At 43.0% G+C, this 23810-nt stretch overlaps 1 protein-coding gene and 1 long non-coding RNA gene across 8 annotated transcripts in view; one reads left to right on the top strand and one right to left on the bottom strand.

The window, feature by feature from the left end:
- Positions 1–23810, top strand: part of CDH12 (cadherin 12) — a 661518-nt gene that overhangs the window by 400296 nt on the left and 237412 nt on the right. For 5 of the 7 annotated variants that reach the window (XM_083623820.1, XM_083623822.1, XM_083623823.1 and 2 more), the window contains one exon: positions 5557–5717. The gene's annotated coding sequence lies outside the window, so the exon portion shown is untranslated. Of the gene's footprint in view, positions 1–4984; positions 5060–5140; positions 5343–5556; positions 5718–23810 lie in introns of those variants that run through there. The other 2 variants (XM_083623825.1, XM_083623824.1) reach the window with 2 other exon arrangements.
- LOC310767246 overlaps positions 1–23810 on the bottom strand; it is a 582601-nt gene that overhangs the window by 357740 nt on the left and 201051 nt on the right. The gene's annotated exons all lie outside the window — the stretch shown is intronic.

The following is a 23810-nucleotide window of genomic DNA, read 5'->3' as shown; positions in this document are numbered from 1 at the left end:
AGGGGGTTGGACTCGATGGCCCTTGTGGTCTCTTCCAACTCTATGATTCTATGATTCTAAGTCACAAATGGTGCTGAAGCAGCAGCAGGTGAGGTGAGGCATGGCAAAAAAACAGGTGTGAAAAGGATCTTGAAAGAGAGGAAGGTAGGACTTTTTTTGATGGACCTTTTTGCACCCTTTCAAATGTCACTTTTCACACTGACAGCTGAACTTCACAAACGTGTGGTGCAGCAATAGTAGAAACCAGGTAACAGGAAGAATGGGTAGGGACAGTATCAGGACAGGGCTGAAAATCTAATAATATTTCTAAACATATCAGTCCAATCTCTTCTTTTATTTACTTGGAGTATTTGTAGCCTTCTCAATAACCAGAAACGTATTTGTCATAAACATTCTGATTTACAAATACTTTTTTTTTTTGGGGGGGGGGGGGCTGTAATCACACTGTAAGTCTTCAATTACATTCCCAGTAGTTCATTTCAGTAACTCATTTTGTCTGGCTTATTTCGTGACTTAGCCATCCATAGTAAAGGAATGTCTTGAACACAGTGGGAGTATTTTGCTTGGTTGTTGTGTTTTGGTGGGGGGGGGTCATGTTTGTTTTTAACTTGGAGGAAGGGTTGCATTTAGGGGAGCGGGGGAAGCAGTCACAAAACAGAAGAAAGACTGAAGCAAATGTTAATGTCATGAACTTACTTCAGGAGCAATCCTATGAATAAGCAGCTACATAAAGGAAGCAACTGTAAGTTAAGCCGACACAAAAATACACCAGATCCATACTCCATTCAGCAGTGGGGCTGTTGTTTTGTCAGCCTTGGAAGAATGAAAGCAAGCCTTCAAAATAGTAATATTTGGCTGGTTGCCATGTCATGTGACCAAGCTAAATGGGCATATGGTCAAGCCTAAAGCTGGCCCTGCCTCTGCCACCCCCTATTTTTGGGTCTTACACCAGCTTTGGCTGAGCCCTGGTTGAGTTAAAATGAGTAACGTACACCAGAGTATCTTCCACTGAGCTGGAATTTGGAATTAATGCCAAATGAGCCTGCATGAGCCAGGAATCAGCCGGCTGAGCTGGAGGTCCACTTTATCCAAAGCTTCTAATCCCAGTGGGACTTGCCAGAAAGGAATTTGCCTGTAGATAAAATGGCTGGTCGGTGCCTTCCTCATAGCAAAACATCACAACTTTGGGCCGTTAAGGCATCCTAGTTTTCAGTCTTTGGGTGAAGTGGTGCATCACCCAATTATTGAACCAGCAGCATAATCAGGGTGCTCTCTTAGAAGGGTCTCAGTGGAAGTCTCTATCCAAAAACTAACTGTGAGGCAGATGGGCTATAGAGCTTCTAGTAGCAGTCTTTGGACAGCCACCTCAGTAGATCGGGGGCTTGGGGGAGCCATAATCTTTGGCATGACTGTGAAAATGTTTCAGTCCTCTGCCAGGATGCTGGAGCAGATATACACCCAATGCCTGAGCCAAAATTCCACCTGCACCTGTAATCAGGTTGTAGACATTTTTTAATCCAAATCATCGTGTGTCTGAGTTTGCTCTATCAAACCTCACTCTGGTCACCATGACTGGAACCTCAACTACCTTTTTTGGAGCCCAAGAACCACACTGCCTCAGCAGAAACCTGTTGGGAGTCACATGTCAGTGGTGGGTGTGGACAAATGCCAGAGTGGATGGAGCTGCAGTTGTTTTCTCGATCTTCCGCCTTTTCCAACCTCCCATAATAGCAATATCATACATAGCACACAATCACATGCAACCTTAACCAAATGGAGCCTTCTTCATATTAGTGTTATTTTTATGGATTCTCTGCAGTGCCCAGAACTTGTTCTAAAGCAGGGGGTTACAAAGCACTTCCGGAAATGAACAAGCAGTTCTGCGCTGTACAGGGATCCCCCTGTACTGTAGCAGGCTGTAGCTTTCAGAAAAGTTTTGGGCTCACCTAATAGCCACTAACATTGCTCAGAAGAAGACCCATTTGGTCACATCTAAGCAATCTGATCCTGATTCTACTAGAGTCTGTGCAGAAGGAATTCATTCCCTGCCACCCATCACCCAAAGCAACACCACCGCCAGTGTCACTGAGAAAAAATGGTATGGAGGCTGGCAGACACTTAAAAGACTTGGTGGGTCAATTCTGGCTCAGAAGCCAACGGTTCACCAATCATTTATATGTATGACATTGCTGTTATTGTTTATGCTCTAGATTTTGTTTCTTGCATATGCTCTAATTGTTGTTGTTGTTGTTACGGTCATGATCTCTTCTTTATTTTGCACATGCATAATTCTGTTAATTTGACTGCTACTGCTACTTATTGCTCATTTGCTGATTTTTTTTTACACTGCTATAGTGAATTGTATTTTATCTTTTCAATTGTTCCATGGTCTTTTATGTAAACTTATTGAGAGGGCTTTTATTGCATAGAGAGGTGGTGTAAAAAATGGCTCAGTAAAACAAACATGGGGACTTTTTAATGGCAACTGGTCCCAAAACAAAATGAACTTTTTTTTCTTTTTTAAGCCAAGCTATACTTCTCACTGGTTAATTGGCAACCCTAGGAGCTTCACTGGCAATAGGATGGGTAGGCAACTTGATAGTCAGTGACTTGAAGGCTGCAATTCCTCCACCTACTCTAAAGCATTAAATTTAAAAGTTTAAAGTCTGCCTACAATTTAGGGAAGGTAATTATATCTCCTGTCCCCAACCTGCCCTTAAGAGTCAGCATGCAGCAATTCCCATTACCCACTGAGTCCACCCCAAATTTTGTGGTGCTGGATTTCCATGTTGCCTGAATCAGGATATCTACCCTGCATCCCTGTGCTGTGTTGTTGTTGTTCTTTAGTTGTTCAGTCGTGTCTGACTGTTCATAACCCCATGGACCAGAGCACACCAGGCACTCCTGCCTTCCACTGCCTCCCGCAGTTTGGTCAAACTCATGTTAGTAGCTTCAAGAACACTGTCCAACCATCTCGTCCTCTGTCATCCCCTTCTCCTTGTGCCCTCAATCTTTCCCAACATCAGGGTCTTTTCCAGGGAGTCTTCTCTTTTCATGAGGTGACCAAAGTATTGGAGCCTCAGCTTCAGGATCTGTCCTTCCAGTGAGCACTCAGGGCTGATTTCCTTCAGAATTGATAGGTTTGATCTTCTTGCAGTCCATGGGACTCTCAAAAGTTTCCTCCAGCACCATAATTCAAAAGCATCAATTCTTCAGCAATTTGCCTTCTTTATGGTCTAGCTCTCACTTCCATACATCACTACTGGGAAAACCATAGCTTTAACTATACGGACCTTTGTCAGCAAAATGATGTCTCTGCTTTTTAAGATGCTGTCTAGGTTTGTCATTGCTTTTCTCCCAAGAAGCAGGCGTCTTTTAATTTCGTGACTGCTGTCACCATCTGCAGTGATAATGGAGCCCAAGAAAGTAAAATCTCTCACTGCCTCCATTTCATCCCCTTCCATTTGCCAGGAGATGATGGGACCAGTGGCAATGTACTGTGCTGTTGCAATGGCTAAAAGTCACCTTGAGGTTGAAATTTGATCAGATAAAATTCTCAGTAATGTGATTCTACCAGAACTGACAATCCACTCATGTGTTGAAAGATGTGTGGGGAATTCCTTGTTTGTGGAATGCTCTTCCCAGGGAGACTACTGTATTTTTATGTTGTGAATAGTCCTGTGATCCTCAAATGAATGGGAGTAGTAGTAGTAGTAATAGTAGTAGTAGTAGTAGTAGTAGTAGAATTCCTCCTTGTACAGAAGAGTCCTATGTGTGTCTATCGCCACATAGATAGGTCTGTGCATCATGCATGCAGCTAGCATGAGTCATGCATCATATATATTTAAAAGGCCATAGGATGTTAATCAGGCAGGTCTTCTTCTTCTTCTTCTTCTTCTTCTTCTTCTTCTTCTTCTTCTTCTTCACCACCTTTCATCTAAAGATCAAAGTGTGGTTTATGGTACCATTGAAAGTGTTTAACTTTGGCTGGCTCACACCTTCATTCATTATCAGTACTTTCTTGCTGATTTTTCAGTAGATGAAATTTGGATGGAACAGTTATGGTTTAAAAGCCAAACCTGCATTTTCTATAAACAACTGACATTTTGGGTGCCCTTTAATGGTACCCCAAAATCTGCCACCAAAGGTGAGCAAACTCACCATACCGAATTCCAGGGTCACCACTGAAGGTTTTCACAAAAATCCATTGCATGTACTCTGCAAACTAGGAGTCTTCCTACAATATTAACTGTATCCGAAACACACTATTTCCCCCTATTTTGTCCAATTCTCTTTTAAAGCCACCCAAGAGGGGCCTGTCATTGCCTCCTATGGGAGCAAATACCATAGTTTAATTTTGTGCTGCATAGTTTACTCAAAAGTTACTAAATCCCCCCCCCACAAGTGTGGCAACTAACATAGTACTTTGTGGCTGTTGCAGCTAGAAACAGATGTTTAAAGGGGAAAAAGGGAACTTGTGTAAATGTAAGTTGTAACATACCATGCTCTGGCCAGACATGCAACTTAGTCCACGCGTCTGTGTGGACAATCAGCACAATCTGTTGAAATCAAACTGGAAAGATTTACTCCAGATTGTGGAATGAAATGAAATCCTCTCCCATCCCCAGTACAAATAAATAATCTAATTAATTGATGTTTTAAATACTTATTATTTAACTGGTTCATTGACACCCTCCCCATTTTAAAAAATGATTGCTCGAATGCCAACTGCAGGAGGGGTTTTGGTGGCGGTGGGACTTGTTTTGAAGCATTTCAGTGAAATTGACTGCTCATTCCTGTTGCTCTCTGCCAACTTGATAACCCTGTTTTTTGAAAGGAGCATTTCTCTTCTGGAAAAATAACTTTGCATGCTTAATGGCTTACTCCCGCTGACAAATGTGCCAGGCGGAACCTGCCTCCCTCCCACCCAACAATAGTTAATTGCCATCTGGGAGATTTGCCCACCGGAATCACTTTCATTTCTGTTCGGCTGGAACCTGAGTGTCCGTCTCTGTGCTTATATAGGAGAGTATGTGAAGTCCCCTCAGTGTTGCATACTGTGAGCATCCCATAATGAAATAGGCTTCATCCGTCGGCTCAATTAATCAGCCATAACCTGTTCGGAACGCTGATGCACCTTGGAAAAGGCAGCGTTGCAGGAATGTGTTTTGCTTTTTGAAATCATTAGAGGGTTTTGCACAGTGCAGAGCCCACCTTGCAAATTACAACCTCAGCTGCAACAGCAGATCTATTAATCTGGAAGAGATGACATTCCCAAGTGGCCTCGGTGCCTTTCGCGACTCCCCGGCGACCCAACTATCCTCCCGGTGCTTTCTCCACATGTAAGGAGTGTGCTGTGTGTTAATCAGGTCAACGATCATCCCACGGCTCGAGGGAGATGACAGAAACCTATCGTAGCTGCCACAAGATCTTTCAGACCTGAGCACGTTTTGTCAAACATCCCCCTTTTAAGCAATGGAGCTTTTGTACTCTTTCACTTACTCGGCTCCCACCCGAGGATTCCAGCTTATCTTTCCTTCTCTCTCCTTTTTCTAGACAGTGAGGAGTTCAACGTCAACAGCAAAAGACAGCCTAGGATGCATCTCTACCTGGAGGGTGCTGATTGAAAACTTAAAGATTGTCCTCCAAATAACTGCTGATTTTGAGCCAGTGCTTCCTCCTGTTAGCTTTGTCAAAAGCGAGGGTTTTCAATTAAGGTAAGTGCTGCGTTATCTGGTTGACTGCATCACTCTGAATTTTCTGCATTGAAAGTTCTAAATGAGTAAACTGACATTCTGCACTGCAGCAGCTCAGCTTGTTGTGTCAGGAAGGGAAAAAGGGGGAGGAATACAGGGGTTTAGTTTAGAGAGAAAGCATCCCAGAATAGAACTATTGTCTCTGGAGAACGTATGGTGATTTTGTTTTGTTTCTTACCTGTACCTGCAAAAGTGCAAACTCTTACAGGAGATATTTGATGACACTGGCAATCTTAGTAATCCCATGGAACTGATTTGATACATGGATATATATGTCTGTGTACAGGCACATGGATATGACATGTAAAAAACACCTTATCTTTTCAAATGTTGATTAGACAGCAATACGAGCCCAATAAAGATATTATGGTTTCAAAGTCTTGCAACAGAGGCAGGCAGAAGGGATTCAAATGCATGCCGGGGCTTGCTGTTTGTTCAGTGTTCTGGGTTGCAAATGAAGAATATATGAGTTATATTCAAGGCACCTAGAAGTAGATATGAATTTTAGGTTTCAACATACAGCATCTTCCCTAATATTCCCCCCACCCCTTGCAAGATTAGAAGCTGAATTGCATTGGAGGTAGAGGGTGGAAATTGCTTCTGATGCGGTCGGGAAATGAAATCTATAGTTGTCAGCACTAATAAAGTGTGACATGAATAGTCATTTTGATTAAAAGGTCGGGAAGAGATAGAACAAAGCAAGCACGGTGGCGTGTTAAGAGAGAGAACTCTGCTGACAGTCGAGATGTTTTATTTGAGAAGGGGGCCAGGCAGGTGAAACCGGCATGTCCTGGAAGATTAACAATCTTTTTAAGTAAAAGTCTTCAGATGCTAACATCTGAGGCTGCTGCCGGGCAGCCAGCCGAATTGTGGCTGCAACAATGGCAAATCCAGAGATGTGTTCATCCCATTCTGGTTTGAACTAAGAGCTGAGAGATTTGTGGACTAGGGAAGTGGCAAAATGTTTTAAAGTTTGCCTAAACGTGAGAGTGCCTATGGCATCGTCACCTTTCTGGTGCCTTTAAAACTCAGTTTTTGTTAGAAAACATTGGAGTGTGCCGTACAACAAAAGAAAATATTTGGTAAAGTCAGTGCAAATATAGCTCATGCAACATAAGTAACGGCATTTTATCTGCTGGTGGATTTCCAAAGTTGGCTAAAACCATTAACTATTTGCATGGAACCGAAAATGCTAATATATAACGTTTATGTAGTGCTTATCAGGTCTTCAGAATGTTTCACATATTACTTTAGTCATCTTTACAGCTGTCCTCTAAAACATACCTGCATATTAGCATATTGTGGACAGACATTCAAGTAAGGAAGGGTTTGAGGCAAAAGATGCTTGTTTAAAGCACATCAAACACACAAACACACAAAGAATCTTGGGAACTGTAGTTTATCCCTCATTGAGCTATCGTTCCCAGCATCCTTAATAAAGTACAGGATTTTTGGTGTGAGGGAGGGGGAAGGTGTTTTACATGTATGGTGTGCACACAATATAACCTTATGAGTTTGTTGTGCTATTTAAACAGTACTTCCTGGCTCATAGTTTAAACTTTTAGTCATTATAAAGCACAGATGGTCTACATTCCACATACTATACAATATTATTATTGCATAAGGCACACATATTCTTAATGAACATATTTCATATGTATTAAATTCATGCACATCTTTTTTTTCTTTAGGAACTCTTTTTTTCTTTTTTAAGAAAAGTAGGGACCTGAAGTATAGTTATTTCCCATCCACCCCCTACCATCTTGTGTGCAACATGCTTTGTGCATAGTTTTTACTTGACCTGCTCTTAAGCACAGTTGCAGAACTGCATTGGAAAAATGTCATATGAATGCACTGTCCATCTGCCGTACTGGGGCACGGTAGTGACATGACAACAGGACAGCGAGATTGTGGGGAAATATGTAGAATGACTGGTGTGTATCCACAATCCAGCTGAAGTTGCAAAGGGACCAAAGAAAGTTGCTCAGACTATTTGTCCAACAAGCCCAGTAGGGTCTACTATGATTGGTAGTGGCTCTCCAGGGTCTTGAACAGAATTATTTTCACATCATCTGCCACCTGGTCATTTTACATGGAGATGCCAGGGATTACATGGAGATACAAGGCATCTGCTCTACCACGAAACTACAGTTTTGTGATTGGAGTCAAAGGGAGAGATGCAAATAAAATGTGCCATTAATTTCAGATTGAAATTGATGAGTCTTACAAGCACTTAATGAGGTTGGGATCATGTCCTATGTGTGTGTGGATTCAGCCATATAAACCACTGGTATAAAGCAGGCATAGGCAAACTCGGCCCTCCAGATGTTTTGGGACTACAACTCCCATCATCCCTGACCACTGGTCCCTGTTAGCTAGGGATGATGGGAGTTGTAGTCCCAAAACATCTGGAGGGCCGAGTTTGCCTATGCCTGGTATAAAGAATGATCCCCTATCCGATGAACCAGCAGGTAGCATGCTCAGTTCAGTTTTGGTGTGGGGTGCAGTTTCTACTCTGCCACAGATAGTCTAGGTGGCTTTGTGAGAAGCATCTCTGTTTGATCTCAGTCCTCTCTCTGTCAGTGTATTTATTTATTTATGTATTTATTAGAGTTTCCCATCCTCTATCTTTTATTTAAATACTTAAAAAAGGTAAAGGTAAAGGTACCCCTGCCCGCACGGGCCAGTCATGTCCGACTCTGGGGTTGCGCGCCCATCTCGCTTAAGAGGCCGGGGGCCAGCGCTGTCCGAAGACACTTCTGGGTCATGTGGCCAGCATGACAAGCTGCATCTGGCGAGCCAGCACAGCACACAGAAATGCTGTTTACCTTCCCGCTAGTAAGCGGTCCCTATTTATCTACTTGCATCCAGGGGTGCTTTCGAACTGCTAGGTTGGCAGGCGCTGGGACCGAGCAACGGGAGCGCACCCCGCCGCGGGGATTCGAACCGCCGACCTGACGATCGGCAAGTCCTAGGCACTGAGGTTTTACCCACAGCGCCACCCACGTCCCCTATTTAAATACTTAATGCCCTACAAACAATATTTTTAAAATATAAACTTTATTTTTGGCTAATATTTTAAAATAACCCAACTTTTCCTGCCAGAATCCCCTTGTTGTGGGTGGGAACTATTGGTTGAAGCTCTAAAAAGTTGGATGGCGAGGAACAATCCCAGGATCCCAAAACAGTGTGTGGTGCCTCCAGACCCACCAGATGTATCTGAATTGTTCCTGTTGTTCCACTGCCTTTCCTTTCTCCCTGCCCCTCACCTCCTTTGTTAAATTAACCCTACCTGTTGGGCCCCCCCCATTCCATTAAGTTGCTCCCCATTCTTCACACCATATTCCTTTCTAAAACATGGGGCTGGAGGCACTGTATGCTGTTTTGGGAGCCAGGCATTCTTCTTCATCATCCATCTTGCTACAATTGGAACCTATGCTCCATAGTTTACCCCACAATAAGAGATCACTAATGAAATAATGTTGCTGTTTCTTTTAAAAAGGAAAAAAACAAAGGGGTGACAATTGAGCGCCTCCATTTTGTGGAAAGGCTTTGAAAATGGAAAGTGTTTCAACAAAAAATCGATTAAAGGTGGGGTCTAGAAAGGCTGACCTTATGGCCCCATGGCTGTCACCTTTTGGAAATGATGGGACACAGAGCACAACCTCCTCTCCTGATCTTTATGGGCAGGTACATGTGGGAGGAGGTGCAATCTCACATAAACATAGCCCTGGCTCTTTAAGAGCAAGGCTGGATAATCTTTTCCAGCCTGTGGGCCATGTTCCTAAGTTAATGTTGGTGGTGGGCAGGGCCACTGGAGTTGGGCCAGAACCAAAAGTGAGCTGAGTAATTGATGCAAACATTAACCTTCATAACCAGCCATGCACAAACTGGTGGCTTTCACACCTCATTTCCATACAGCAAAGCAAGAGGCGTTCTCAAAGTGCAAGGACACATGCCAGCCAGGCAAAAGCAATCCAGAAAGACCCTAAGCAGGGTGGATGAGTGATGTAATGAGATTCTTGAGGGCTAAGAGGCTACATTTGGGCCTTGTTCCCCTGGTTTCCAATCCCTGTTTTAGAGCTTTAAAGGCAAAAACCAACTACTTGACTTGACATTACATTGCGAGACAATTCAATTAGTCCATCTTGTGAACTACCATGAGGTCTCGGGCAGGGGCGAACGAAGGCATCATGAAACCTGGGGCAGGTCGTTGCTGTGTACAGCGTAGCACATGGGCTGTACATAGCAGTTTGCTGGTGGCACTGCTCCAGCACCATACGGACAGTGCCGGGATCCCTCCGTCACCACTACAGCTGCGAACGGAGGAGGCTCCACATGTGACTGCGGCGGTGCAATGGCTGCTCGCGCTGCCACAAGCCCCCACGGAGTGCCTTCTTGTCACTCCCCAGACATGGCACCCGGAGCGAACAGCCCCCCACCCACCCCCGTTGTGAGGCCACTGGTCTTGGGATGAAGGGTGATATATAAATTTAATAAATAAACTAAACTAGGGTGAATGTAATTGACTTTCTGCCCTTATGAATAGTTGAAGCAGAGTTCTGTGGTGGCTATCGTTTTCAAGTATTCTTCAAGAGTAGCCACACCTTCAAGACTCCAAATGGAAGGAATATGTGTATGTGTGTGTCGTGTAGATGGTTTGATGATTAAACAGTATAGAACTCCTGTTAAATAAATGAAGATGCTGAAATGTAGGTGGCAGTGGCCAAATCATAGTAGCAGAACTGAGAAAATATTGGATTGGACTGAGTCTGGCATGAGTCAGGCTCAATTCCCTACTCAGTGATGAAGCTCATTGGGCGATCTTGGGCTAATCACATCAATCAGCCTAGCCTAAACTGCCTCACAAGGTTGTTCTGTTGAAAAGGGTTCCCTTAGCTTGCAAAAAGATCAGGTTAAGCAGGTACCTGTATATAATATCATACAATATCATGATGATCGAGGATGAGCTGATGTGATCTGGGTGCCTAAAAATGTCACTAGCGTATATCAACCCCATATAAATAATATTCAGGTATATCTGCCTTTCTTTCTCTTCTCCAAAATATCCACTCTTCCAAACTTTGCTAAGGCAGCTTGAGTAAGCTAAGTAGCTCCTGATTTAACGATCTGCACTGAATCAAGTTTCATAAATAAACAATGCACCTTCAACATAATTAGTATATATTAATATACATGAGTCGAAGCATTCCTTCCCCAAAAGTTAATCAAAAGAAAACACCCATTGGTATCTCTCCCTCTCCCCCCAACATCCCCACCTTTCTAGACTTCAGAAATGAATATATCCTTCCATGGGATGAATTGTAAGAATTCCCTCCATATGTGTGCAATTTCCACACGTTAATTATATTACGCCTCTGATGTAATAGCTAATATCTCCTTAAACTTGCATGGGAGTTGCAGAATTAAGTGAATGTGAAACAGAACACTTGAGACTTCACACAATTTGGTTGGGGTGAAGGAATCTGCCGTATAGCCTTGGGAATGAATCACAGTCCTCAACAATATTCACAGTATAAGAACCTGTTTGCCCTCACTGGAAGATGATGATGATGATGATGATGATGCAGTGTGGAGCCAAAATTGCTACTAGACATGCACCCCTCTGGTGAACATATAGCATTATGTTGAGCACAGTGGAGACATGTAGCTATGCATCTGCAGGAACCTTCCTCCCATTTTTGAGAGGATGGTGGAGGAAGGATTGCACATGGTGGACTGTGTGTATGATTCCCACCATATTATATGCTGGCTTCTGTGCATGATTATGATTATGATTATGATTTATTCAGTTTGTATACCTTCCTAAACCCATAGGTCTTAGGGCAGTTCAGAGAATAAAATCAGAATAATACACCCACACGCTCCACTGTGTCTCAGCCAAGTAACTGAATGAGCTATGTCTGAAGCTTCAAATGTCAGTGCAAATTGCTGCCTTGTGCAACACGCAGTTGATTTAAAATCTATACTCCTGCACGTTCCTAGTGGGTAATCCTATGGCAAGATGCAGCAGCTCCCTGGCTCAGGAAGGCTCGGCTAGCATTAAATCCTGAACCCTGGCTCAGCCAAAGAAACATAATTTGCTCACCTCATCTCAGTCACGGCCAGTGTACATTCCCCAAAAGGAGCAGTCTAGAGATGTGACAGAGAGGAGAGGAAACAAGGGAGACCTGGTTTAAGCCCATTCACCTCAATCATGTGACCTGGCAACCTGGCACAGAATGCTATTATAAAGGCTTGTTATCACTCTGCAGGCTAAGATTCAAATGAGGTTTGAATCTAGACCATAGCGCCACCCACTCACTGGAGTGTTGTAGCACCATCATGGCTAGTAGCATTTGATAGCCTGTTTAGATATAGATAGATATAGATAGCAAGACATAGATAGCAATAGGGTTACCAAATGTCCCCGGTTTCCGGGGACAGTCCCCAGATTTGCAGATCTGTCCCTGGACAAATTCCATCTCCGGAATGTCCCCAGATTTGAAAATCTGTCCCCAGGAAATGTGCACAACATATCATATGTGGACTTCTGGCTTGGTGCCACGGCAGCAAGCAGCTCCTGAAGCCAGCCAGAGCCAACTGCACTACCAGGCTGGCTCCAGGTTGCTGACTGCCACTGCCACTGCCAAAGGGGAACTGGGGACGTCCGGCGGTACAGATCTCCTGCCCCCTTCCCCCTTTGCTTTGACTGATTGGGGGAGGCTTAAGAGTTGCAGGCAGGTGGCCGTTGCCCATTTTTTAAAAAACGCTCCGCATTTATGTTTCACAGGGTGCAAAAGAAGGGCTTTGCACCTTTATACAATATGCATGTGTGCTTGGGCTCAGGGTCTTTTGCCTCACCATCCCCACTACTGACTCCCTGTTGCTACTCAACTTAAAAAAAGGGGGGAGTGTCCCCGGATTCATTGAAAAAAATCTGACAACGATAGATACCAATCTAGATAAAGATAGCAAGAGTGTGATGCTGCTGTGAGAGAAATGAGACAAAAAGAGACCCCAAATCACGGAAGCCTAGTGACTTGGATGTTGTTCCATTTTTCTTTTGCACTACAACACAGGAAGACACACCTTTCGGGCTTCTATAGCCTTGGCAGCTATAAAACTCACAAAAGTTGCCAACTTCGCAGAAAAAAATGTTGTCTCCTTTTGTGCCATCATTTTTCAGAGAAGACAACTTATCAGGCTTAAGTGTTTAATGGCAAAAATAGGGCTGGGATAACTTTTACACTAAGTAAGTCTTAGAGTAGGGACCTAATTTCCCTAAGGCCTTTGCTGTAGTCTAATTGCCAGACTTCCTTTTCCCTTTAGGCTCTTTATAAAAGTTCATAACTTGGAACACAGAATTATTTTCTGTTCTCAAAACATATAAATAAATGACTAGCTGTTTCCTTAGCTGTATGGCATTTGCCTTCCTTGTGGGGAAAAAGTTAAATCATTGATGTTTCCACGTGTGTGCATGAGAGCGTGTGCACAATACACATACACACAATTTTTGTAAATTGCCCTGGAAGTTGTTCAGCTGAAGGGAGCGAACACAAATAATCTGACTAAGTAAACATGATTAACTCTGATATGGAAAGCTTTTGGCCTCTGTTTGCTTGAGGTGCTGACAGAGGAGAGGCTAGGACTCATCAATCAAAGTTTGTGACCTCAGAAGAAGTTTTCTCTCCTCATTGCCTTCAATCTGGTCCTCAGTGCTATTTTTAAGTGCTAAACATTTTGTGCCAGCTAGAACAATGCCACTCACTTACGATGGGTAAGTTGTGTGTGGTGGTGAGGGGGCTTTTGTGTTGCAAGGACTCCCAGAGGCACCGTCTGAAGGGTCATTATTGGGGGAACGTAATTTTTGCCCTTACCGAAGCAGCACCCCCAAGTGAGGCATTTTGCTTTCCCCCATGGAAGTGAACTGAAACTATTTTATTGTATGGGAGGAAACAGACAGTTGCATTCAGAACTTAGGTGGGGATTCCCTGCTCAGGAGACTCTAGTAATTGCGAATCAAGGCTGCTCTGGTCTGCACAGCCTCATCCTGAGTTTTTCTTTGTGTTCCCCTTAAATTGTGTGGAATTTGGGGGAGCACTTTCTAATATCCTGTTTAGGGAAGTTTTTAATGACTGATGTTTTAATGTATTTTTAATCTTTTGTTGGAAGCCGCCCAGAGTGGCTGGGGAAACCCAGCCAGATAGGTGGGGTATAAATAATAATACATTATTATTATTATTATTATTATTATTATTATTATTATTATTATTTACAGATTTCTTGAGGAGTGTTGTTGCTTTGTTCCATAGATAACTATTATTTGAAGCCTGTGATTTGGTCTTAAGTATTCCATTATCTCAAGGGATGGGAAAATACATTGATTCTGGTTTCTTTCTCTCTGTTTCTCATTTTTTTCCAATTATAAGTTCCGTTTGCCACATTTCCACCTCGTCTTCCTGAAAACCATGAGCCAGAAATGCACAAACCATGAACCATCATTAAACCATCATTTGCACAATAAACTATCATTTTTTCACTTGTCTATTTGTGGCTTGTTGTGTCCAATGGAACATAATTGGTCTGGGGGGGGGGGGAATCAGTCCTAGTACCAAAATAAAAAATAAAAAAGTAGAAAAAACCCACATTATTGAAGAATCAATGATACGATAGAAGGTAGCTAGTCATGGAAGGACTAAAGTATTGAGAAAGTTACAGATTGCAATAGCACATAATGGCTGCTTGCTGCATCTATGGGGGGGGTGATGGCTGTGGCCCCCTCATGCTCTACCTACACCCCTGGCAACTAGGCCATGCTCACTCTCCAGCCATTGCTGGGCAATTCCCCTTGGCCAGAGGTATTGGAGGGGCAGCTTTCCTGCCAAAGAGGGTGAATTTGAATGGGCCAATCGGAGGCCCCACGTGGAGAGTGGTGCCTTGCTGGCTGGCCAGGCATTGGCTGCTGCCCGGCCCAAGAGCAAGTCTTAAAAAGCTGGCTGTGCATGGCTACAAAATGCAATGACACATAATGATCTTCCTTGCTGTTTTGCTGATGAATGTGGAGTGAACTCCACAAGAGCAAGCAAAACAACTTATTTATGTTAAGTCTGACCATAATTTCAGAAGCCTTTTCTGTTTTGAGAAAAATATGAAATCAGCTGTTCCCCTATCATGTAACATTGCCTGAGAAGATCAGTGAAGCTATGTAGTCTGTTCTGCTTTCAATTTTTCAGTCTCTTAGTTTTGTGTATTTTTAGGAGGATATCAGAACGGGGTGGGGGTGGGAAGCTAGTTGCAATGAACACAGGAATGGCCGGCTGCTTATATCTTTATTTCTGCCCCACTCGATGGTGTTGAACGCTATCTCCCATCAGCCCCAACTACTATAGCCAGTGGTCAAGGATTATGGGAGTTATAGTCCAACAACAGTTGGAGGTCCTTCCAAGTCACATACATCTGCTTTAGAGGGTTTGACTCTGCTCCACCTTTGCCTCCATAGCAGTAACTACAAACATTGCTTAGTCACATTTGGTTAAGGAAGTTTGAGGTGTCCTGTCTGAATAGTAAAGCATGAACATTTGATAGGTTTCAGAATTGTTGGCAGAGTGAATTATCTGGCATGGTGCCGTCATTTTGGCTTAACTGCCACTCTTTCTAACATAGACAATCCAAGCAAATCAATGCAGGGACATGTCTGAGATGGGCCAGTCGAGAAATGGCATGACCTGGCTGGCGGTTTGGAAAACAAACAGAACATGGGGAGCTATCTAAGCAGTTTTAATAGGTCAATTGGAAATGAGCACAGACAAAGAGGATTTAGAATATATCTTTAAAATCCCTCTTTCTCTCTCTTTGGGTGAAAGTTGTCCCACCCCCACTTTTCCCTCTCCTAAGCTTGTTATTTAAACCCACCGTTTCAAGCATTTTGTAATTCCTGCAGGCATTATCTTCTGACAAACAATGAGCTTTTTTCCTCTCCTCCTTTTAGCACAAATGCTATGGAAAGGTCACTTATTTTAATCAACTCCCTTATCTCTGTAAAAGCCAGATGACATTTTTTGCCCTATTTCTGACCAATGAGCATGCATATTTTAAATCAGAAAGTTGCATACTTGAGTGTCTTGTGGAACGTCACCTTTACAGAGCACAACAATTGATAATGATATGGCCTAATTCAAAGGAGACACAAAAGTTCAGCTAATTGTCGTTGACTTGAGATGGGCTTATGAATGTTAAAATTCCATCCAAATCAGTTCAACTTTAAATGTATTGGGCACATGGGCAGTTTTACTACTGCATACAGGGCTTTGACTTATACACACACATAACATGATGTGCGAATCCACCCTTGTGCCTTGGATTTTGAATCTTATGTGAACTTTGTTCCACAGGACATTCAGGGGCATAGATCAATAGCAGAGCATGTGCTGTGCATGCAGATTCAATTTCTGGAATCTCCCAATTAAGGAATTTCAGTCCAAGCAAGAAAACAAACAAACAAACCCTGCTTCGCAAGCCATGGAAAGTTGCTACCAAGCAGATAAGACAATACTGGGCCAGGAGGACCAGTGAGATACCAAGGTGGATGCATATATTGAATTATGGTCTCAAACTTTTAATCTTCATTTCCCCAGTAGTCAAATTCACATGTTCTGGAGCATAGTGTGGGATAACCCATCCTTTCCATGCACACAGTTCACAAACCTACACATGTGAACAATTAGTCCTCTTTTGGCAGAATTGAGCACTTTTACTCTCCCCTACCAGCTTTTGGCTTGGGCATATGTAGTGGTAGGTTCACTTCAATGTACCTAGCCACTATCTGCAACTTGTGGCCTGGGTATGCTTCCTGTAGTAGAGGGATCAATTGGCCTTCTTCCACCATCCTTCAAACCACAATTAAATTGTGTGTGGACACTGATGATGAGCAAGACCAGTGTTTGAAGCTCCCATTGTTCTAGGTGAATTTTGTCACAGGGAATTTCATTAGCGCGAGCCTATCCTTACATGCAGTTCTGAACATGCAACCTGTTTCAGTGTGGGGAAAAATCTGTGGACTGGGGCACGAATCAGACATGGATATTAGAACAGAAACGAGGAAAATATATAGTAGGAAATAGCCATGTCTCCCTTGGCTCCTTTGGGCTCAGACCTGGGATGGCAGACTTTGAAGGAAGACAAGAAGGAATGTGACAGAGAATCTAGAACAAATGGGAGCTCTTGCCTCCCTCAGAATAGATCTGGTTTAAGTGTTGAATCCCAGTTGCCTCCCCTCCTTTGTGGGAGAAAGAGGTTTCAGAGGAGAAGATGTGTCCCACCCAGTGTTCAAAACTCCCATTGTTCTAGGAGCATTTTGCAGCAGGGAATTTCATAAACGCGAGCCGTTTCTGAGCTGCGGGCGCAGTACTGCACCTAAGATTTCAGATTAAAACTGCAGAGTAGAAGGAAACAGGACTTTTTTCTGCCTCCCCACTTCCAACTACTCTCTGAAGACAGGAAAAGAGACCCTTTTAAGAATATTAGGGGGGGGTAGGCAGGGGAAGGACTAGACCATGTGAAAAATGAACGTTATATTTTAGCTGCAGTTCATTTATTTTCAGCTTTGTATTCTTCTTTTTTTAAAAGTGCACCTAGACATGGTGTTGTTGTTCCCATAACCTAGGTTTAAAGTGCCATTTAGTCCCTAACTTTCATATCTCAGCTTCTAACACTGAGCGAGACTCTATGGATTATTCTATGGGCAGCATATGGTGGTCTTCACTTCATAAATAACCTGCCCTGTACTAATGTGCATGCCTGGCCAATGGCTTTTGGAAAAAGGAAGAAAAGATATGGCTTGTATCTCTGCAGTAAACAACATGCTGTTCATGTAAGATCCTAGCTTCATTTCCTTGTCATCTGATTAAAAGGATCAGGTAGCAGTTGATATGACTAGATCTCTGCCTGAGAACCTGGAGGGCAGGGATAGTAGTCAATACAGGCCAAATGCAGGCAAAACTAAAAAGGCAAGGCTTGCTTTGGTTTTCCATTTCTCTGCTCCCCCCCCCCCTTTAATCTGGTTTTGTTAAAATTGCACATTTTGAACTGGTATTCTGAGTGGTTCAACGTGTATCTTTACTGCTGGCTAATTAAATGCTGTAGTCTCAGGAGTCTCCCAGGCAATATCACTTTCCCACTCCACACCCTCCTTGAGTGCCTTTGCTTGGTTGGAATGTGTTCTTGAACTGTGATAATAAGCCTCTTGCTCACCATGACAGACAGAGGTGTGTGCACGTAGATATCTCATACTTTGGTGAGGCTGGGATGTAACCCACTGTGCAAAGGTATGTTGCATCCATGCCTCTGTTTGCACGCTGGTGGAAATCAGCCTCTTTGGTCTGCAATCTATGCACTGAAACTGCTCCTTTTTTGACTAGCACATGAGCTGAAGGGTGATTAAAAAACAACAACCTTATTTAAGAGCACATTTTGTTGGGAGAGGAGATCCTGGGTGCAGGTAGCTAAAACTGAAAGCTCCAAATGGAAATTGCACTTCGTGCAAAACAAAAAAACAAAAACAAAAGGGGTGTGCAGTGAGAACCTTTTGCATCAGTTCAAACAGATTCTGCTGATAAGTTGCACACTGCAAAGAGAAAAGAAGGAAATCTTGAATTCAAAGGACACATAGGAAATGTTTTAAATAGTGTGGCCGGCGGGTGGAGGGGAGGGTAGCATGGAAGAGATTTTAATGCAGATCCACAAAATGTAATGTATTTTACTAGCTTCAGTGCCCCTCAAGGCAAACATTTGAAAAGGAAGGGGAGACTATAACATCAAGATAAATGTTGTCAGTAGGACCTGGGGATAAACAAAGTGCAAAGATAGTAAAGAAATATTTCTTGTCAGAAATGGGTAAACACATTGTTCACCAAGTCTATGTTACTTTAGAGAGCTAATTAGATGCTAAGATTTCCCCTTTCCAGATAAGACTTTGCTCTTGGTAAGTGCTGTTTCTTTGGCCAAAATAACAAATATAAAAACACACATTATTGAATGAAGTGATTATTTATCTTTGGGACTTGAAGTAAGCTATTGTAAAACCTAACAATTTCTATAGGAAAATAAATAAATGCAATTAGAAAACATTTTTGGTATTTGGATCTAGCAACATATCCCCACCACGCCTATACTTGTCCATAGAGGAACCCCTGAATATTTCAGATGTCTCTGGGAAATATAATTCCCATCACGTAGGAAGTGAGCCTGAGGCTTGCCTAGACTCATTCCCTTCCCAATGCCCAGCGATCTAAAGTTTTAACATATTCACCAAGTAATTTCATCACAGGAGAATGAAATTCACCCTTTATTGGTGAAGACACTAGAATCAGAAGATGGCTCATTCCCTCAGGATGTCTTCATTAACCAACTATGGACATTGGGTCACCATCACTCTGCCCTCCTCCTCCCATTGAAATTAGGTTTGAAAGAATAATACTTTCTTCTTTCCCCAAAAAAACCTAATCTTGATGCAGGGAGTATGAATGTTTGGCCGTGCTGTGTGTAGAACATGTGGGGTGTGTGAAAGTGCCTGTGTGGTGCCCACAGCACTTTCCCAGTTGCTCACCAGGTTGATAACTCCTGCTGCAGAAACACTTTTAAATTATGCTTCACGGCCTTTACTCAAAAAGAGTGCCTAATGCTTTTATTTTGTATGATGATTTGCAGTATTTTAGAAACTAATATTTTTTCCTTGCTCGGCTTGTGAAAGTTGAGCATTTGTCTGTTGTGGGTCACACTTATACCAATGTGGAATAGATTGCTCAGCATCTCTACATAGTGTGATGGAAGCAGATTCACGAAAGGTCTGTAGGTCAGTGGTTAAACATCTGCTTTGCATGCAAAAGATCCACGGTTCAGTTCCCAGCCTCTCCAGGTTGGACTTTGAGAGATCCCACTTGAATACCTGGAGAACAGGTGCCAGTCACTGTAGATAATACAGACCTAGAGTGGTCAATGGTCTGACTCAGTATAAGGCAGCTGCCTACACTTCCATGGACTAATATGGGATGTACAACTGGCACGTGTAAATATCCATTGATGAGCACGTTGCATTGGATCTCTCCCTTCGCCCTTGTTTATATAGGTATAAGGTGTGTGGCATTAGTACCAATTCTGATGAACAGTGCAAAAATAAAATCTATGCTTCTGTGACCCATGCACACACATACACATATGGCAGGTAGAAAGAAGAAATTATTAGGTACTTTAGATCATCCACTCAGAAACTTTAAGCTAATGCTACAGAATGCTCAGCAAATACTCAAAATGGGGAACTTGATAGTTGCTAAGAAGAGCAGGAAGAAGCAATTTTCCTTAAAAACAACTGATAGATATAGGTGAAATTATACACCTCCAATTTTACTCCAGGGCATTAAGAGCCTGCAGCACCTCAGCTATAATAGCTTTTATTCCTTGCATTTCTTCCATTTATAGCCACTTGCCTTCCAACAAACATGAGAGATTATATTATGAGGCTATGTGTCAGTCCCACATAGTAGGTTATAGGAGAAAGGGCTTTGACCAAGGCCATTGTCGTGTTCTTTGTGGTTGAGGATTCAAATCCAGGTCTTGGTCAATGACCAGCACTCTGTTCAGTGTACCTGGAGATGTTGCTGGAGTCCATCATCCTTGAGACCATTGGAGGCTGATGGGAGTTGTAGTCCAACAACATCCAGAGGGCCACAGGCAGTTGTGAGGTGTTGAAGAACAGAGCTGTGTGTGCCCCACAGCCTGCCCTATGTTGCCTAAACTAGATTTCTGTCCTCAGCTGTGATGGAGGACCCCATTATGTTCAAGAATTATTCAGCTGCCAGTCCAATCAGCTTCTGAACATAGAATAGAGTGAAGGAGTCATCTTGTTCTTTGACTCGGGCAGCACAACGTCTTGAGCTGGACTCCCCATTCCTAGAATCATGGAGTAACATTGGGTGTACCTTATGGATCCATGGAACCACGATGGAGAGAAGAAATACCGTATTTTTTGCTCTATAGGACACACTTTTTCCCCTCCAAAAATTAAGGGGAAATGTGTGTGTGTCCTATAGAGCGAATGCAGGCTGCACGGCTAAGCCCAAAGCCAGAACAGGGAGACGGAGTGCTGCACAGCACTCCGTCTCACTGTTCTAGCTCGGGGATGGCTGCGCAAAGCCTCCACAGGGTAGCAGGGTGAAGGCACCCCACTGCTCTGCAGAGGCTTCAGAGGCTGCGCTCTGGGGTCTTCAGGCAGCTATCTGCAAGCCTTCAGAGCGCAGCAGGAGTTCCCACTCCGAAGGCTTGTGGATAGCTGCCTGAAGCCTGGAGAGCGAGAGGGGTTGGTGCACACCAATCCCTCTTGCTCTCCAGGCTTCGCTTTGCTGGAGAGGCGCTGCACAGTTTTCCCTCTCTGCGCAGCGCCCCTTCAGTGAAGCGGGAGGACAAATGGAAGGGGCTCCGTTTCTCCTGCCGCTTCGCTGAAGGGGCACTGAGCAGAGAGGGGGAGATTTTTTTTTCCTCTTCTCCCCCTCCTATGGTCCGGTGCATCCTATAGAGCGAAAAATATGGTAAAATTGAAATTCATGTGTATTCAGGAACTAGACTTTAGGTTTCAGATGTTTCACTTGTGGAAATACACCCGCATCTCCAGTTGCTCCCCTTCAGATTAATTCACACTATCTTATTATATGTGATGGTTATGTTGTGAAGTTGACTTTTATAAAAAAAAAAATCCATGATGATGATGCTGGTGAATACTGTGATACGTCAAGATCATGGCTGCTCATAGCCTAGCTTGAGCCCACAGGTTGAAAGATAGCAGTCCCAGAATGTTATGTTATCTGTGACTTCACTAGATTTATGGTACATCAGGAATACAAAAAGCATTCTTTTTTGCTCATTTCTCAAATGCAGCCACAGAAATTCTGAAGTGACTTCTATATACCTTTCATAGGTTGCAAGAAGTCACATCAAACCTCACACTTGTACACACAGGAGTCAGAGTGTGTTATTTTGCACTCTTTGTGTAGCACAGTTCTGCTGTTGCGTTGCCTAGTCACATGTTTTCATAAGATCATTATGTCACATCGCTTTGACTGACTGTCATTATGCTATTTCAGTTAAGTCACAGCTACTTAAAATGGGATTTTCTAGAAAGGAGCAATGAAACATCTTCTGCTTCCTGATGCCCTGAAAACAAAAACTAAAGTATTAAACATTTCCTTTATCCTTGCCTATATTAAATTGTTAAGGTGGGGGAGATGAAGGAAGAAAGAAAGAAAAAAGAGGGGGAGGGAAGATGTATGTGTTTGCCACTTCACACAATATACTCATTCAAAATGTTTATTCTTCCACTGTAAGATCAATAGCCTGCAATCCGTTTCTTTTTAAAAATACATTTTGGTATAGTGAACTTCACAGTGGTAGATACTGTAGATAGAAGGATGCTGGTAGACGCTTTCAAGTCACAAAGGAACAACAGAGCTTCAGCATCCATAATATAGCTCAGAGCATCATTATTTCAATATGAGGATTAATTGTGAAAATGATTGTGTTAGTTTTCAAATTATTCAGATCTTAATTACAACTGTGTTGGCCCAATTAGTTTGAAACACAAGGCTAATGTTAGGGTTCGGTGGCGACTTGGCATCTGTGCAGAAGTGAGAGGCATCTGTTACCGGGCGGTAGAGTGATTGGAAGTGTCAACTTGCCAGCTGCAAAGTCAGGAAAGCTCTTTTAAAAAACAAATTTGAGCCAACGTAATGGTTTAGCACACTTCGGCACAATGGGTGGGAGATTTAGCGCTCATTTCACACACATAAGGAGAATGTGTCACAGAACCTAACTGGAAAACATCACAGAATAATATTGGAAAGACACTGTGTTAACAGGTGGAAGCCTCTGACTCTGCTTGTGAGAGATTTTGGGTCCCACTGATGCCCTGGAAATTATTATTTGTAGTCTGCCTTTTTCTAATAAGGCTCTAAGATAGGTAACAAATCTCTGTTCCTCACAGCTATGCACTCCACCTGTCACCTTGAACTGGAACTGGAAAGACAAAGACAATTGATGAAAATCTTTGAACATGGGGCATTTCAGTGTGTGCTGCTGTTTGATTTTTGGTTTAACTTATGCAAAGTGCCACATGACAGAATTCATTCCTTTGAAGACACACATAGAGGGACACTTCCCCCAACTTCCCAAAAAATAAGGTTCCAGAGTTTTGGAGCCACGAGTTAGAAAGCCCTGCAACTTGTGCTTGCCAGCCTGGCCTCAGAAGGAGATGCCACACTCAAGAGACTTTCTGGGCATATATAAGATGGTTGTTGGCATCTGCCTGTCTCAAGAGATAATGGAGTGCACCTCTATCAAAGTGACCTCCTGGGGGACCAAGCCTGAGCAGTGTGCATGGAGGTATTTGGCTGCCCAGATGCTTTCTAAAGGAAAGCATCCAAGATAGTGGGGAGGTTTATATGGGGGGGGGGGAGAGAGAGACATTCTCTTAGGTAGGCAATGCCCCATTTGCCTATGGCTTTAAAGATCAAAACCAGCACCTTGAAATGGGTCCAGAAACAAGCAGATAATTAATGTGGAGCAGTTTGAGAATCAAGGGCTCTTCTGAGAATTGTATAAAAACTGGGTTGTACACACAGTACAGTTGGTGTTTCCAAACCATCTTTAAGAGGCAGCCCCACAGAGAAACTACTACAGTCCTCCAACAACGATGTCTTGCCAAGCATGAATGGCAGAGTTTGTTTTCTGTTGAGCAGACTGCAGAAGGAAAGATGGGCATGGTTGCTAGGTACCATAATAATAGAAAGATGGAATTGAATATTGTGAGTGATTAGCAGATGCACTGTCTTTCTTGGAGAGGAAAAATCTCTTTAAGTAGCATTCGTTAAGATCTTGTAATACTGACTTCCTTTGGTTCTACATGTTTTTGGGGGGAGGCAGAGAGAGAGAGAGAGAGAGATTATGAATTGCAGAAATTCAATTGTTTAAAGCTATGAAATTCAGAGTGGCAGGGAGGGGGTTTTATGT

This window comes from Podarcis filfolensis, assembly GCF_964270895.1.
Source record: "Podarcis filfolensis genome assembly, chromosome: 7".
Taxonomy (NCBI): Eukaryota; Metazoa; Chordata; class Lepidosauria; order Squamata; family Lacertidae; genus Podarcis; species Podarcis filfolensis.
Note: the sequence above shows the minus strand (reverse complement) of the source record. Positions and strands in the feature narration are given on the sequence as shown.